The 18,230-nt window shown below is 48.8% G+C and overlaps 1 protein-coding gene across 1 annotated transcript in view; it reads left to right on the top strand.

Moving 5' to 3' along the window:
• The window catches only part of MRGBP (MRG domain binding protein), a 169,672-nt gene that overhangs the window by 43,859 nt on the left and 107,583 nt on the right, over window positions 1–18,230 (top strand). The gene's annotated exons all lie outside the window — the stretch shown is intronic.

Genomic DNA, 18,230 nt, shown 5'->3' with positions numbered 1-18,230 from the left:
CTATTGCTTTTCGTCTGGATCCTCGTTGATTTTTTAGGTGAGTCAATCCCTTTTCACTCATTCATCTACTTCACACATTTCGTTTGGGGTGCACTAGTAAGTCGTTCTGGCTATCATCGCAGGGAATGTGTCACCAATTTCTCCCCCTTTGTTTTTACACTGTAGCACAAGCAACCTTAAGTGGAGCGCTGCAAGGAGTCTCCCTTTTTTCTTTCTTAAAGTAACATTCTAGTTACTTTTCTGACGTGCCTGAACTGTTGGGTGCCAGTGAACCGATTTTGTTTCTTTGCCCTTTTTCTAATACAAAGTTCACACCTTTTTTTATCTAACCGTGTAATTTTCCTTTTTGATCACCATGTACTCAAAATGGCTGCTCATATTGTGAGGTGGTGTGGTGTCACTGATTTAACAGCCTCGACCTGTTTCAATTTAGCTAGTCCCTTCCATTGGAGTGCTGGGTTTCCCCTCAGCCTGAATTGTGGATAAAAAGAAAGGGCCTGGAGCCAATCGGGATCATCAACCACAAGATACAAGCATCTGAAGCGGAAGGCTTGCCAATGACTCTCAAGAGACTGCCACAGCCACCAGCATTGGCAAAGCAATTGACCCCTTTCTAGATCCCAGCCTTCAAATCGACAGGGAAGACCTTAACCAGGTGCCTTTGTGCTTTAGACTGTTGGGACCAACTCCTGTGAAGCCCTGGGATGTATCCATTTCATAGCCGAGGTCTGTTCTCACCGGGTCTGTGCCTTTACCTGCACCTACTTAGCTGGGACTGGACTACACCGTTGCATGGGCACCTTCCTGCCTCATCGCTGGAACCTTTTCTGGCATCCTATCTGCTCTATGAAAGCATTTCATCTTTAGGTCCGTCTACAGTAAAAATTGTATATTACAGACCTAATGCATAGCAATCTCAGTCGACTGTACTCTTCAGCAGAAGGCCAACACATGTCTGATTTGTCCACTGTATCTCACCTTATTCATTGATTGGCATGAGGACATTACAAGTGTGCGCAGTCTCAAGACCAAGGTGTTCCTCCCGTGAGGGAGACCAAGGAGAGAAGCAGGAAATGTGTTAATTTTTTCTTCTACGTTAGGGTTTGGGACAGAGTCCAGGGTACATCGTGGAATCAGAACTGATAACTGGGCCTCTGCAGATAGCAATGGCTTAGAGAGGGCGTGGAGGGAGGCTTAAAGGTACCTTGGAGCTACGCCTACCCCATCCAACCTGTTGCTCTGCCAGGATCATGAGATGGTCATGCCCCCTCTGCACTGGAGCACAAGCAGCATCTTTTGCTATAGTCATTAGATACACTAATCAAAAAAGCATGATCGTACATTAGCATCTTTCTTTTTGAATTATGACCACATCTTGAGTTTTGCACCAAGGTTTTTTCTTCACCGCCTACTTTTGCCTATGAAAGAAACATTCATTTGAGAGATGTATTAGTACGCACTGGATACAAAAAAGCAGATAAACAAAACAAATAGGACAGGCACATACCCACATTTACATTGTGCCAATGACCTTAATTTACATTGCGCTAATTGCAATAACATTGTCAAGGGCAGTGTGGTTTTTCATCCTAAAACAGATGCATCTTCAACTATTTTCCACACGTGATACTTCGAATATAGCGTTCTTGCCAGATACCCATGTGGCATATAAAATGTTGTATAATATGTGGCCCAATCTTCATGGAAGGCCAGAACAAGGTCCAATGAAGACAAGCCTAACATAAGCACTAAGAACCCCAACGTTTCTGTTGCAAGACACTTTCATGAACTACACGACCAAATCAGCCAATTGCGCTTCCTGATTTTGGAAGTGATTGATGCGAAAGCTTCTAATTTTAACATTCACAAGAGACTGGCACAAAGGGAGTCATATTGGATGGATGGGTTACTCATTCATTCCAGGGGGTATGAACAAGGAGTGTAATTTACAGTGTTACTTGTGATTATGTCATAGCACTGCCGTTGTTTATACATTAGACCTGATTAGAAATTGTATGATGGGGTCACCATCATGCTAAACATCTGTTTTTTTGCTACATATGTTCAATGCTTTTTGATGAACATGTGAACATTGCATTTATGGAAAACACAATTTTGACTCATTGGTTAATGATCTGTCATGAAATATTAGACGAGGCATGATTTTCATTTTTTATTTTTTTTTCCTGTGTATACCTTCTAGGATTTCGTATTTTTAAACTTGAATATTATAATTTGTGAAAAATCTTAACATTTTATATATACATTTTCTCTTTCTTCCTTGTTTTGTATCTGTAACTACTCATTAAGTGTAAATTGTACAATATGGGATATGCACATTGGTCTCCCTTGCTGAAGGTAGATATCAAATTGTCAGATTAAGATTAACTTTCTCTATATTGGAAGGTAAAGTATGATACAACGTGGATCGTGTTTGATGTACAGCCTTGGCTCACATTCTTTGCATTGCATTATCATGTTACTATCAAACTGTGTACACTTCTATATACATAATTTGTCAGAATATGATATAACATGTATTATATTCACATATTGTTACTACAGTGTGTCAAGTCTTAATGTATGTTATGCACACTTTTGTGGTTTTCCTAATAGTTATGGTTTTGTATCTGTTAGAATAATTGTTTTCACTTTATTTATTTTTCTTGGTTCCAATCATTATGCTATTGCCTTTTTTGCTAGTTACCCATTAAGATTTATTTCTACCACGGCTGTATGATGAAATACACTTTTTGTGTTTTTGTTTAGAATTTTCAAGGTACGGGTCCTCACAGCTTCTGGTTTATGATGTCATCCTTAAGCATTTCTTCTACCTGGGACACTGATGTGGCTTTCATTCGATTTGGCTACTGTATAAGGAGCCACACAATGAAGGAAGTCAGATATAGATCGACCAAGGGTTGGAGAAGGAGAAGCATACAGAGCGTGGTAGGGGAAAGAATCCCCAGTGTGGACGAAGTAAAATCAAGAATGGAGGAAATAACCCCACATACTGCATAATAAGGCTATTTCTTTCCCCGTCATACAGTGTCGGATAGAAGGCCTACATAGGCAGGACTCATACTGCACTCTGCTGATCTGCTCCTCTCTCTTGTTGCAGTGGATCCTTATTCTTGGGGTAAGAGGTGCATTCAAAGAGGACTAGAATTCCTGCTTGGTGGGTAGCTTGCAGCAGGTATTGGCGAAATCAAAGCACTTATGGGTATAGGGAGGAGAAACTGCTTGGGGTGAGAGAGGAATGCCCTCACATAGACTGACGGAGAAGGTGCTACCTTGGAATAGAGCAGGTCTGCAACCTTTGGGTCTTCAGATGTTTTGGACTACACATCACAACATTCATAGCCAGCATAGTCAATGGTGAGGGATCATAGGAGTCGTAGTCCAAAACATCTGGAGAGCAGAAGGTTGCCAGCGCCTGGAATTGAGTTATACCCATACACTGCTGGAGGGAGAAAGTAGTGTGAAATTAATGGATATTGTAATCAGGTGTGACGGATTGAAAAGAAAAAGATAAATGTTCTGCAGACATGGTACAATGCACATGAGAACTATGTGCTGTACCAGTCTCTGCAGAACAGAAGAATCCAGAAAACGGAACAGTGATTGTATGTTATGTTTAGAAGCTTTTTTACTCCACTCATCACCACTGTCTTGGTCTTACTACACTGGAGCCAGTCCAGCGAGTGGCATATTATGCCTCTTCTTGGGGTAACAGGACTTTTGTATAGCTCGAGGCAAAACATAAATGTCCCCGAACATGTATGCTGCTTAATCTGGAAAGCTACAATTTTAGGATGGCAGGACAACTGTTGACAACAAATGTAAGTCTTCTGATGCAAGCAGCTGTATGCTACCTTCCCATTTGACTTATAACGGACTTTTACCAGGTTCTGCAAGTGCCTATTAATGCCGTTGAGTGTTGATGGATACGCCAAGACATGCAGCATGCACATTTTCATTGAGATTGTGAACATGTGTGCTTTAGCTAATAGCTCCTTTAAGATGTAGCAGGCCCAGTTTAAATGTACCGAAGAATACAAGTGTAAGGATAATCTTTGCTATAGCACCGACAAATATGTAATTTCACTTCAATTATGGGTCTGGCAATGACGATTTAAGCGAACAATGAGATCGAGGACCACGCTTAACGTTGCATCTTTTACAAAAATATAATTCTTCGATTTTTAGCTGTGGCTTGGGACAGGTAATTTGCTTGATTTTTTTTAATTGAGGTTTGAGCGCAGGCCGCAAAAGCGTAGTTTGTGACTTTTTACCGAACATCACATAAACCACATCTTGAATAGAAAAGGCTCTTAATGCTTCCATCATATTTGCTTCACTCCATTGCCTCTGCAGCATCATCTAACTACTGGCGCGATGTGCATAATCAGATGTTCAGTGGTCCTTGCATTTTAGCATCTGATTGCTGCCTTGTATGCCTGGATCTTCTGCAAGGCACCGCTGCCCCGAGTACAAGAAGCAAAAGACTGTCTGGCACAGATTAACTGTCGTAAGACAACATCTCCTTTCCCAGAAACAAACTATCCTCTCTGCACAATAACACTTCTGTTCCTGAAAGATTAATGGAGTTGGGAATAAATCAGGAAGATGGGCCACCTGCAGACAACACTATTAATCCTGCTGTGATTACAATCCACACCGGATTTGTCTGGGTGATGCACAGCATTTTAAGTCATTTCACTTGGCTATGTGTGCCTTTAGAAAAATGATTGTATCGTGCGCGGTCTGACAGTGTGAAAAACCTCCCTCCATTGTTCTGATTGTGCCAAAAAGATCCAAAATCCAAACTACTTTTCTCCAGCATGGGGTCTGGCATGGATTCACATGCTCATGAATATTCCCCGTCGTCAGGCTGGGAATCCTCGGTAAAGAAAAAACCAGTATCAGTTTCGTTTCTGATCTGTCTTTCGTAGTAATAACCAATCACTGGTCTCTGCGTCATACTGACCACAGCCAATGACTGCCCTCTACCTAAGCACCGCCTCTGGCAGCCATCTTCAGATTTTTACCGCACGTTCATGTGTTGGGATCCTCGTGCTATTGCTCTCGAGCGTTAGTGCTATTTTTTCGCGCTTTTTCACAAAAACTTCGATTCTTTCGGTCAAAAGAGCCTCAAGCTCCACCGATCCTACATCCGATCAACGGGGACCCGTGTCGGATTCATCTGTGCCCCTCAAGGGTGAAGATTTCGTCGAGCTACACTTCGGAGGACTCCAGAAGCTTCTCAGGCCCGGTCTCGGAGATGGCCCAGGAGAAGGGAAGCTCGACGCCCGGAAAGCTGTTCAGGGCCTGCCCTGGATGCCAGCTGCAGAACGTCTTCAAGGAGGACGAACACTCTTTCTGCCTTTACTGCCTTCATGGGGACAAGACGCACGTGGAGAAGGACTGTGCGTTTTGCGGCAACATGTCGGAACGGACCATGAAGGACCGCCATCAACGTCTCGCCAGCTGGCTGGAGGGTAAGAGCCCGTCTGGCGAGAAGAAGAAGAAATCTGAGCGGTCTTCTAAGACCTTTGAGGGCGCCCCGGCGACGGGGGCCCAACATAAGGCCAAGCACCGCGAGTCCGCTGGCACCGGGAGCGCCGAACGGTCGGGCTCTACGGGCGCCAGGCAGGGCGCACCCTCCCCGGCACCATCAACCACGAGCCAACGCTCTGGGTCGGGTAAGAGGAAGGCCGAGCACCCGGCGAAGCTCCTGGAGAGACCCCGGTCGAGCTCTAAGGCAGAGGAGGAGCGTGGCAGTGCCCCCTCCCTCAAGGATAAGGCGGTGAGCGCACCTAAGGTGGTGAAGGCCTTGATCCATTCGACCAAGCCCTCTATCGAAACGGTCGCGGCGGCCCTGGCCCAGCCTGTGGAGGCTGCACCAGTGGTGGCGGCCTCGGGGCCCAGAATCTCCCTGCCTCCTCGGAGGGAGTCTTCTTTCGTGCCCATCGATAGGACCCCCGTGAAACCCTCCGTGGGGAAGAAGGGGGGGCAGGGCGTCGTCGTCGATTCGGCCTCAACCTCAGAAGAGGAACTGATCGAGGTCTTAAGCCACGGCCTAGGCGTGGAACAAGACCAGCCCGTCGGAATGGGCCCCGACGCAGGTGACGACGACGACATCGTCGAGGATACCGACGGGGCCCCTGCTCGCCCGTCGGATTCCCCTCTGCCAGCGCCGCAAGACAACTCAGCGGCCATTTTGTTGGCTATACAGTCCTTATGCTCCGAGATAAGGACGAGACTGCCGTTACCGACGGAGGAACCTCTCCCGTCGGGGGATCCAGAACCGGGACCTTCTGGTGTTCCCCCTACCAAGAAAAGAAGGATCCATCCACCGCCTCCTTTTCAACCGTCGCGCCCCGTCCAGCCCTCCTCCCCGTCCACCCGAGGGGATGATACGGGGACTGACACGGCAGCGACGGGTACGGACGACGAGGCATACGACGAGGATTTTCCGTCGTCGCCTCCCACCAGGGCTTCTCCGCCCGACGAGATTGGATCGTTCCACTCAATGATCGCCAGGGCATCCGAGCTTTTCCAACTCTGCCCTGAGGAGAAGAAAAAGGAAGGCTTCCTTTACCAACGGCGCGAGGCCAAGAGGAAGACGGTCCTCGCAGTGCCTCTGTTGGACGACATTTGGGATGAGGGCCTTTCCCTCCTCAAGAACCCTTCCACGACGCCAGCGAAAAGAGACCGGTACGAGAAAAAGTACTGTGTCCCGGACTCGGCCCCCCTATGCCTCCGGGCCCAGCCTACCCCGGACTCCGTCGTCTCCGCGGCAGCCAGGAAGAAAGCGGGGGGGGGGTGCGGCCTCCACGTCGACTTCCCCGCCGGACGGCGAGGGAAAGAAATTGGATGCCATGGGACGCAGAGTCATCTCGTCGGCGGCGACGACGATTAAAGCGGCCAACGCCTTGGCTATCGTGGCCCGCTACGACAGGGAACTCTGGTACAAGATAGCTCCCCTGCTGGATTTTCTGCCGGACGACAAGAGGGCGGAGGCCCTTGAGATCCTGCAGGAAGGTGAGGTGGCCTCGGACCACGCCATCACCGTGGCGACGGACATCGCCGACACTGGGTTCCGCCAGATGGGCAACGGCGTTTGCCTTCGACGTCGCGGATGGCTCAAGGCGACGGACTTTCGGCAGGACGTCCAGACCAGGGTCCTGGACATGCCCTTCGACGGGAACAACCTGTTTGGGAAGACAGTGGACGATTCCCTTCAGGCCATCAAGGCGGATACTGAGACGGCCCGGGCCCTTGGAGTACTGCAGCAACGGCGGACGCCCTTTCGGAGCGGCGGAGGCAAGGGCGCCTCCAAAGGTTCCGGCGGCGGTTTCGCTTCCTACCGTCAAGCGGCCCGCTCGTCGTCGCAAGAGGCCTACAGAGGACGAGGCAAGTCTGGCGGACCCCGCCGTCGTCGCCAAGGAGGCCAAGGCGGCAAGGCCGCGTCCAAGCAGGATTGAACCGGCCGTGGGGTCGGGCCCCCACCGAAGCACCCCGGTGGGAGGCCGGCTGGCGGGCTTCGTCAGCGTGTGGGAGTCCATCTCCACCGACCGTTGGGTGCTGGACGCCCTGGCCCGGGGCCACGCGCTCGAGTTTCAAAGAAGGTGCCCGCGCGTCCCCCCCGTGGCCAGGAAAGAACTTCACGTCCCTCAACTTCTCCTGGAGGTAAAGGCGATGCTCAGAAAGGGCGCCATCGAACTCGTCCCAAAGAGGCTTCGGGGCTCCGGAGTCTACTCGCGTTACTTCCTCGTGAAGAAGAAGACGGGAGGATGGCGCCCCATCCTGGACCTGCGACGCCTGAACAAGTTCATCAAGGCGCAGAAGTTCCGGATGGTCACCCTCCAGCACGTCCTGGGTCAGCTGGAGGAAGGAGACTTCCTATCGTCGTTGGATTTGGAGGATGCCTACTTCCACATTCCCATCCTGAAGGGGCACCGAAAATTCCTCAGATTCGTGGTCCAAGGGCGTCATTACCAGTTCAAAGCCGTTCCCTTCGGACTACGGTCGGCACCCAGGGTTTTCACCAAGTGCCTCGCACCGGTGGCGGCGCAGCTGCGCCGCGAGGGGATTCACGTCTACCCCTACCTGGACGACTGGCTCATCCGCGCCAAGACGAGGGAGCTCGCCGTGGTCCACACGGCAAGGACCGTCCAACTCCTCACGGACCTGGGATTCTCCGTGAACTACGCCAAATCCCACCTGGTGCCCGCGCAAGTCGCACTGTTTTTGGGAGCGAGGCTCGACACAGTGTCCCTTCTGGCCTCCCCGTCGGAGGAGAGGACCAGGACCATCTTGGGCAAGGTGCAACGGATGTTGGTGGCCGACGCGGCCAAGGTGAGGTCCATCAAGTCCCTCCTCGGGATGATGTCTTCCTGCATCTACCTCATTCCCATGTGCAGGCTCCGGATGCGCCCGTTGCAAGAGTTCCTGGATGCGCGCTGGATCCAGACGACGGGCAGCTTCGAGGAAAGGATCAAGCTCGACGAGAGTTTCCGACGAGCGATACGGTGGTGGGGCACCCGCGCGCATCTGACGGCGGGCATGGACTTCCAGACCCCAGCCCACCAGGTGACTGTGACCACGGATGCCTCCCTAGAAGGGTGGGGAGCGCACACCGAAAATCTGCACGCAAGGGGACTCTGGCTCCCGACGGAGAAGTCCCTGCATATCAACGTCCTGGAGCTCCGTGCAGTGTTTTGGGCCCTCAGGTCCTTCCTTCCGTCCCTCAAGGGCAAGGTGGTGAGGATCTTCACCGACAACACCACCACCATGTTTTACATCAGGAAACAGGGCGGAACCAGGTCCCCAGCGCTGTCCAAGGAGGCGCAGGACCTGTGGCATTGGGCCGTCGCCCAAGGGATTCTTCTGGTGCCGTTTCATCTGGCAGGGATAAAAAACACCATCGCCGACTCACTCAGCAGGGAGCTGCGCTCGTGCCACGAGTGGGAACTACGGCAGGATCGGGTGGATCGCCTCTTCCGACGGTGGGGCACACCCCAGATCGACCTGTTCGCAACGGCGACGAACACCAAGTGCCGGAGGTTCGCCAGCAGGTTTCCCCAGACGAGGAGCATGGGCGATGCTTTCTCGTTCCCCTGGGAGGGCCTGTTCCTCTACGCGTTCCCTCCCTTGCCTCTGCTGATCCGGCTCGTCAACCAGCTCAAGAGGTCACGGTGCAGGATGATCCTCGTCGAACCTGCGTGGCCGAGGCAGATATGGTTCCCGGACCTTCTGGACTTGTCGGCGTCCCCGCCAATCAAGCTGCCGGCGGACGCGGATCTACTCTCCAGGGAAGGAGGCGCCATCCTCCACCACGACCCGAAGTCGCTGAACTTGCAGGCCTGGCTCCTGCAGCGCTAGAGTTTGGAGGATACGACATACCGGCCGATTGCAGAGAGGTTCTTGCAAAGGCCAGGGCGTCCTCGACTCTTAAATGCTACGGACACAAATGGAAGAGGTTCTCTGTCTGGTGCCACGCACAGAAGATTAACCCTCTACGGATTACGGCTCCCCAAGTGCTGCCGTACCTGCTGACGCTGGCCAAAGCTGGTCTGGCACACGCGTCCATCAAGATTCATCTTGCTGCGATCTCCCGATACACCAGAACCACGGGCCGGACGTCCTTGTGGTCTCATCGTCTGGTGAAAGAGTTCATGAAGGGACTGTTCAGATCGTTCCCGCCGGTGAAGGCTCCGGCCCCGGCGTGGGAGCTCAACGTGGTGCTGACCAAACTCATGGGACCTCCGTTCGAGCCTCTGCACTCGGCCCCGTTGAAGTTTCTATCGTGGAAAACAGCTTTTCTCGTGGCCATCACCTCCGCACGACGAGTGGGAGAGATCCAGGCCCTTTCCTGCAAGGCCCCGTACTTGACTTTCCACGACACGAGGGTAGTGCTCAGGACGCACCCATCCTTCATGCCCAAGGTACCGTCGGACTTTCATCTCAACGAACCCTTGGTGTTACCTGTGTTCTTCCCGTCGCCTTCGTCGCCGGCTGAGAGGACTTTGCACTCGCTGGATGTAGCTAGAGCGCTGAAGTTCTACGCGGACCGCACGAAAGGTTTTCGGAAGACGTCACAACTCTTTGTGAACTTTGGACCTGTCAATCAGGGGAAGGCTCTCTCGAAGGCTTCCATCTCCAGATGGCTCTCCGGCTGTATCATGTACTGTCACCGGTTGGCAAACCGACCGCTGCCTGGCCGTCCGAGAGCCCATTCCACCAGAGCGATCGCAGCTACCACGGCGTTCCTATCTGGTGTGCCCCTGCTGGACATATGCAGGGCTGCTACGTGGAGGTCGACGCACACCTTCACGAAATTCTACTGCGTCGACCGGGATTCCAGGGAGGAGTCCAGGGTCGGCCAAGCAGTGCTGCGCAACCTGTTCGCCTGAGGTGAGCCTGGTGAGGAGGTAAGATGCTTAATGTTGAGTTGATGTGATGCTTAATGTTGAGCCTTTGCCACCTCCCGTGGTTGTGCATGTGTGTACTGCTATGTATTCTTTATTCATGAGCATGTGAATCCATGCCAGACCCCATGCTGGAGAAGGAACAAGTTACTTACCTGTAACTGTTGTTCTCCAGCATGGGTCTGGCATGGATTCACATGCGAACCCTCCCGCCTACCCCTCTGCGGCTCTTCACTTGGTCATACTGCCACTTCACGTGCTTCCAAATCTGAAGATGGCTGCCAGAGGCGGTGCTTAGGTAGAGGGCAGTCATTGGCTGTGGTCAGTATGACGCAGAGACCAGTGATTGGTTATTACTACGAAAGACAGATCAGAAACGAAACTGATACTGGTTTTTTCTTTACCGAGGATTCCCAGCCTGACGACGGGGAATATTCATGAGCATGTGAATCCATGCCAGACCCATGCTGGAGAACAACAGTTACAGGTAAGTAACTTGTTCCTTATTTTCAGAAATTAACTGCCTGCCCGGTTTAAGAGGTGTTATTGTTATTTAAACGAGACTGCAGGATTTGGATTCCACCCAGAAAGCAAATTCTGAACGTCTGTACATTTTAAAACTATTTTAATGTCCTTGTAAATTGACCGCTGGCAGACTTGTATTGCGAGAGTCCCCTGCTTGTCCATTTGAATTCTAGACTGAGGCTAAATGGCGACAGCCGTTGTCCACCGTAGCACAGATGGTGCTCATCGGTGATCCAGTGAACCTCTTCGAGTTGAGCATGAGGAATGTGTGGCTCTGCTGTTCGCAACCAACACATTTACTGATTTACTTAGTCTTCCCTTTACGTCCTCTCAAACTAGGCACAAAATGTTGACATGGGTTTCTTCACTTCGTTTAAATGAGCAGCTTTTTGAGGTGTCCACGAACATTACATTTTGATAACTTTAGCTTTCAACGTGGCTTCATTTCTTTAGGGATGGGAGGTAGGGGGGTCTCTGATCTTCAGGTTTTTGCCTATTCAATTTAATAGATATCTCTATTACCCAGGGACATGGGGTGTTCTGCTGAGCATGTTTTGTGAGGCACAGCCACGCAGATGGCCTCTGCGGTGTGGGACTTAACAGACCTCTGCAATTTTCAGATGTTCATTTTGAAATTTAAGTTTCTAAAGAAACTAGACCTATTTGTTCGAGTTACTTTTTTTATTATTTTTTTTTGTATTTGTCTTGTCCAATAATTATCAGGTGTTTTCGTCTGCTCCCTGTGTCAAGACTTTTTCAATACCCACATACAGGTTACTGTTCCTTTCTCATTACTAACAAGGGGATGTGCTTCTCTCCTTTACTCACCTTTTAAGTGTGTCAACTTACGGCGTCCATGTCTAGTTACTTATTTCAATTGTACATGCGCTGCCCCACTCTGCAGTGCATCTGAATTTTCATTCCCAAACTGTCTGATTTATAACCGCACTGCCCTTTGGAGAAGGATTTAGACGAGAAGTGTAGCACTAAACGTACTCTCTCGAGGGGTTCTGAGAAACCAAGCTAAAGGTGCAGCCAAATGCACACTAGTCTTTGACCAAACACTCAATGGTAGAGTGGCTGAGCAGTTCGGCTTAGACTCGGAATGCGGTAGGGTAGATGTAAAGTACAGTTAACCATAGCAAAATCTGTTAAGGAGCCGAGGTCCACACGGGTAAGTACAGAAATCTACTGTTTATTAATACTGGCAAGAAGTAAAATCAATACACTATTGGTAAGTGAAAACAATAGCAAACCAATAAACATCACAGTTTAAAACCAAATGGGTACCTACCGCTTTAGAATGAAACACAGTTAATTCTATACATATGCATTTTAAATAGCTAAAGTGGGGGAAAAATAATGGTCAAGCGAAATTGAACAGCCCTCAAAAACGGCTAGTGTATCTTAACAGTTGTACTGTTTAATTACACATTCCACCCACGCCTTTCAAACAGTTTAATGAACACATCTTGCATGGGGAGCTGAGGCTGTATTTTTTCCACTGGAAAAGTATAGTAATACTTGGCTTTCTACAAAGTACAGAACCCCCCTATCTCACCTTGAACTAAAACAAACTCTTACACGACATGGAATAGACACTTTAATAATTACTTTTTTGACATCACGTGCCAGGAATTATTAATTTAACCATTTAATTCCCTTAACTTCAGTTACCCAAAACATTTACCTTTTTTATTTACACACTCTAGACTTGACCATGTCCCTCTTGGTTCCTGCTTGGCATTCACAGATTGCCGGAGAACATGCTGAAGGTGCACCCCTATACGCTCACACCAGAAAAAATACAACCCACTAGCGAAAAAAGGACAAGGGATTTCTTGCAAGGATAACAAGGTTTAATCACACAAAAATAAGGGTGTAAGCAAAGAACTCTGCTGCTCGGGAAAGTTCTGCCGAAAATTAGTACCAGCAGAAGCTTATAAGGCAACACATCATCATTACTTTACAGTAGAAACCTGGGTGGCTGGTTGGTGAGACCCTATACATGGACCTGTTCCATAGGGGGATACAAGGCTGTGATTGGTCCCAGCCTCGTCCGTCCGTCTTCCATCACGTGGGGTCAGCTGGCCTGATCTCTCCAGGGACTGAAGGTCCTGCTTTTCGTAAGTTGCTATTACAGAGTTACTATTCCAAGATAATGCTAATCTATCATTATGGCATGCACCTGGAGAAACTCGGGGACTGGCACAGGAGAAGGAACCTGATCATGCTGACCCACACATTAATTGCTTAGTTCATGTCGCACTGTCAGCACCCAAGGCTACCACCCTCGCTTTGGATTATTGTCATTCCTCCCTGTACCTTGTACTACAAAGTGTGTCATTATGGGATAAGGTGAAATGGCAGTGCTCATTCAGATCTTTTATGACCACAGGTTTTATGGTTGGTGGTCTGAGATCACCTACTACAGCGGAATTATGGGGTCTTGGACTGGGTCATTGGTGGGTGCCATTACTCCTGGAGGGCTGGGTGGGGGATGGAGGCCTATTGGTGACTTGGCTGTGATGAATGTGCGAAGCGAAGAGCCTGGTGCTGTCTCATGGCCTTGGAGGGCGCCTTCCTTTTCGGGATAACAAGTAATTGCAACAGTTAAAGAACAAAGGGGAAACAACCGTGTCACTCAACTGGCTAAGTTCAGACTCAATCTGGAGGATTTCCGGCTATGTTTGAAATTGCTGGCACAGAAACCAGGCGGCTGCATCCCTGCGCAGACTTGGAAACACATTGGCTTCAGTGTATGCCCAGTAGCAGGCCATTATTCCCTGGCACATGCCCCATTGATCCAACATGGCAGTGCTCATGTCGCTGGCCTGCCGGGCGCAGCATGGGCCGGGAAGATGGCTCGGGAGCAATGCGCTCGCCTTGGAGCAAGACGACGCAGAGCAACACAGGTTCGATCCCCAGGTCTGTGCTTAGAAACCTCTGGGTATTAAGCATGTTATAAATAACAAATTATAATCCTGCAATCTGGTAAGCGGGTTGGACTCTGAACCAATCCTCCTATTACCGGGGAAAGTCTCCATGGCTGAGGTAAGCGGGCACCTGTCGTGGTGGTGATAGTATGTTCCCTTCACTCCTTTTCTTTCTTCCATCAGATTAAGGACTGAATACCTCTGGCGAGCGCACAGTACACCACACCACAGCACAGACTACCACAATGGTGATTTGGCGCAGTATAAAAGCATATTCGCATAGCATTGCTTAGTACTTCCATCGCTACCCTTTTCAGAGTTTCATCTGTAACAGACCGCTGATCTTTTACGCAAGTTGTTTTTGAAAAGTCACTGTAGCAAGTCCTTAGTTAATCCTCCAGCTATGTAATGGGTAGACATCCTATCCCCAGGCTCAAGGTGACCGAAGAGAGAACGCCTGTCCCGGGCTCCACCGCCTTTGGCCTGCTAAGGCAGTTACTTTTAAATTAAGGGCTTTATGGCAAGTGCAAATCAATGGAGATAGGGATGCATAACGAGACGAGAAGGTATCTCGACCCCCAGACTCTGACTTCCAGCACCACCGACACCACAGGACAGGGAATTGATAGAAACAAAGAGGCTATGCTATGCTTTAGAAACCCCACAGACGGCGGCTTTGAGGCTTCTGTGACAGTAAAGTCCAGCTCTTGTATAGACTCAAGGACACAATGACGACTGTTCGAATTGTCTCCATGCAGCGTGGGAGGACCCCTCAGGAGCAGCAGATGGGAGTGGACCTTGATGTGACACAGGACCGGGTTGGCAGGCCCTCAAGAGAAGCACAGTTAGACTTCGTTGCAGCAGGCTCTTTCTTGCCATGGCAGGAGGAGATTGGAGAGGTCCCAGAAAAGCACGCACGTTTTCTGATGATGAGATAGGAAGGGGCCAGCTCAAGGACACAATGACGACTGTTCGAATTGTCTCCATGCAGCGTGGGAGGACCCCTCAGGAGCAGGAGATGGGAGTGGACCTTGATGTGACACAGGACCGGGTTGGCAGGCCCTCAAGAGAAGCACAGTTAGACTTCGTTGCAGCAGGCTCTTTCTTGCCATGGCAAGAGGAGATTGGAGAGGTCCCAGAAAAGCATGCACGTTTTCTGATGATGAGATAGGAAGGGGCCAGCTGTCGAGTTCCAGAAAGATACAGGCCGAATGTAGTCCGGTTGACGACTTCCATCTTCAAACTGTGATGGATGAAGAGCTTCAGAAAGTTTGGTATCACCAATCCATAAGAAGAAAGCACCTGCTTCAGGTCTTACCAGTAGATTTGAAGGCAAGGATTCGAAACACTGGTTGCCTAGATAAATGTAGTAGTTCTTTAGAGCGTTTCTGGTGATCCTTCGGCTTCAGTGCTTTTGGGGTCCACAATTTCAAATGCCTCTCAGGTACTCCGGTTTTTAAAATCTATTTATCCACCCGGATTTTGTGGGGGGGTTGAGCCAGCCGACTGTGGAATGGAACTGCCCTATTCAAACAGGTGTAGGTGGTCCAATATGGGAAAGCCTGCTAAAGGACAGCCCGTCTCGCATTCTGGCACATTCTGGCAAACGGGACATACCCCGACTAAAGTGTGGATTGGGACCAGGCAGCCCCCAAACCTAATTTCTACTAGTTAGCACGCAAAAAGCGATTATGGTCTCCAAAGCGCAGGCCTAAAGCATGACATGAAAAAGCGTTGCTGATAGGCCGAATCGGTGTGTAATCCTCCAGGCTTGCGGGTGGGGGGATTTCAACCGTGAATGGAGCAATGGCACCAAAGGTAAGGTGAGTTGGAACTGGTATGCCAGTGGAGAGAAGTGCAGGGTAAGTGGTGTGCAAGACCGTGAGGTGAGGAGAGGGTGCACGGGGGAGGAACCACCCCGAAAGTTGGAAGTGGTTGGGGAGGGGAGAAAGAGCCATTTTATGGGAGCAGCCTTTACCGGGCGGCCTCATGCAACATCACTCTTTCAAGCCAGCAAAGATAGTAAAGAATTGGGTCTTGTACCACGAGTAACAGCCATTTTGAGTATATGTTATTCGAAAAGGATTTATCGCAGTAAAATGTTAAGGAGCACATCATAAAAATATTGTGAACAGTTTCACTTGTCACCAGCCTGTTCAGTACACATCACGAAAGATAACTGGGATGTTACTTAAAGAAAAATAAAAGGCACACACTTTGTACATGCTTTGCTCCACTGAAGGGGATTTGTACTACACTGCAAACATAATGAACGACAAAAGGATACCCACTCCCTGCACTGGTAACCATAGTTGCTGATCTGTACACAAAACAAAATTAGAGAAGCAGGCCAGTTAACTAAAAGGGCCTCACTCAACCCAAAAGTCAGTCGGACTCCAGACAGAATGCAGATATGCTGGGGGACTCCATTGAAGTGAAATTGCAAAAAGAAAAATGTAAATCTAGTGGCTGTTTCCTGCAGTCTGTTCATGTCACTAACTATTATAATAATTGTGTTTAGTATTTTACTGCCAGGTTAGCCTTATTTATGCAATTTGTAACCCATTTTTCAGGAGTCTGAGAAGTTGGGTGACCTCTGAAATACTGTTAGAAAGGTTAACGACTGCAACACCACCACTAATATGTGCCCTCCCGTTGTGATGTCTGCGCGCATGGCCTGGAGTAGCTCTCTGTTTTTTACATTTATTTTTGTAAATCCTATAGTCAAAACATACCTGACAATCCGGTTCAACGCATGGGTACAGGCGGGTGGACGCAGTCCACCCACTGAATGTCCTCTTTGAATTTATGGACTAAAGCCGACCTCAAGGATCCAACCGCAGTCGTCCGTTTTCCAGACCACACACTTCACCACTACAGTATATAACCTGATGAAAAATGACGAACCACTAAAGGTGAAATGTCCCATTTCGATACTGCAGGTTGCAGGGACAACATGTGTATCGGTTCTTGGAGTTTAAAACATTCACACCTTTTAACGTTTTCAAAACCAACATTAGAAGAAAATATCCTCTCTTGGTTTTGTGTGTGTTGATTTTATGAAAGGCAAATGCCATTCGTACTGTGCAATTTAGGTTGTAATGCAAAGCCAATTGAATGAAATGTGCCTATTTCACCTTGATATGCTAATTTCTGGTGATGTCTCATCCCATTGTGTTTGTTGATGATCCCCCCACTTTAATGTTTAGGACTTGACCCGTCCATCACCTCCTAATGATCTTCGGACGATTTCATAGTTGGCTGTCCACATAGGGTGTGCCTGCCCCTCCCTCCTTGTTTATCCTAACTCTTCCTTTGTCAACCGACTCCATATCCTCTTCCAATTCTTCTTTTCCCACTTCCATATGTAACTCTTAACGTAGCCCTTATGTGAAGGGCTAACTGTGCTTACTTGAATCCTATTTAATAGCTATTTTCCTCTTGCTTTGTGGACCGGCCCCATTTCCATCTTTTCTAGGCCTCGTCTCCCGGAGCCAGAAATGAACTGGAAGGTAGTTTATTTAAATTATTGAAAAGCTTGCATTTAGAAACATATGAGATAATTGTTAATTTTCTTAGGTAGAGCAACGTTATGCATAATGTTTTCATATAAAACTGCATTTCTGTGTGGCGCTGAACTGCAGGTGAACTTCCAGGGATGACTGCAAGGTGGTTCTGAGGCAATTGTGGCTTTTTAACTGAAATGGCTACTCGAACAACATGTTGATGGTATTTGGTTTATACATCTAACAGTGACAGCCCATTTTCCAGACAATTCAAAGGGTTCATTTTTAATTTTGTCAATCCAGCATAATATGTGCGTGTTTTGGGAAGAAGCTTAGGAGCCACCAGAGGCTCGGACTGACCTTGACCCAGGGACGAGCGCAAGTTCGACCCCAGTGTCAGGCTGGTGCTTGTCCAGCGCGCACATGCTAGCAAAAAAAAAAAAAGCAAAGCAGCATAGGATAAATTACCCATGCGTGGTGAAAAGTTTGCTGACGGCCCACGCCATAAAAACCTTATCTGCGCCGGTAGCTTGATTCGAACCTGGAGCCCGCCGAAGGAGTAGAATATTTAACTCGTAGAGCATTTTTGTTGTGTCAATCTACAGTTGCGCACCATGTTTACATGTATGCCATCTATGCATCCGTGGCAATATGCATTTCACGGATTCACTTGGGGTTTCATAGCAAAGTAAAAAACATGTTTTTTTTAACTGTGTGATGTTGAGTGTAGACCATGATGTTTGCTTGTTGACTATAGAAAACCGTGTTCATGTTTTTTCTGGGACTGTACATTTCTTTCTCCTTATGCATAGCAACACGTTTCATGC

Source organism: Ambystoma mexicanum, chromosome 3p, assembly GCF_040938575.1.
Source record: "Ambystoma mexicanum isolate Mex_15411 chromosome 3p, UKY_AmexF1_1, whole genome shotgun sequence".
Taxonomy (NCBI): Eukaryota; Metazoa; Chordata; class Amphibia; order Caudata; family Ambystomatidae; genus Ambystoma; species Ambystoma mexicanum.
The sequence above is the reverse complement of the archived record's forward strand: the minus strand, read 5'-3'. Positions and strand labels throughout refer to the sequence as shown.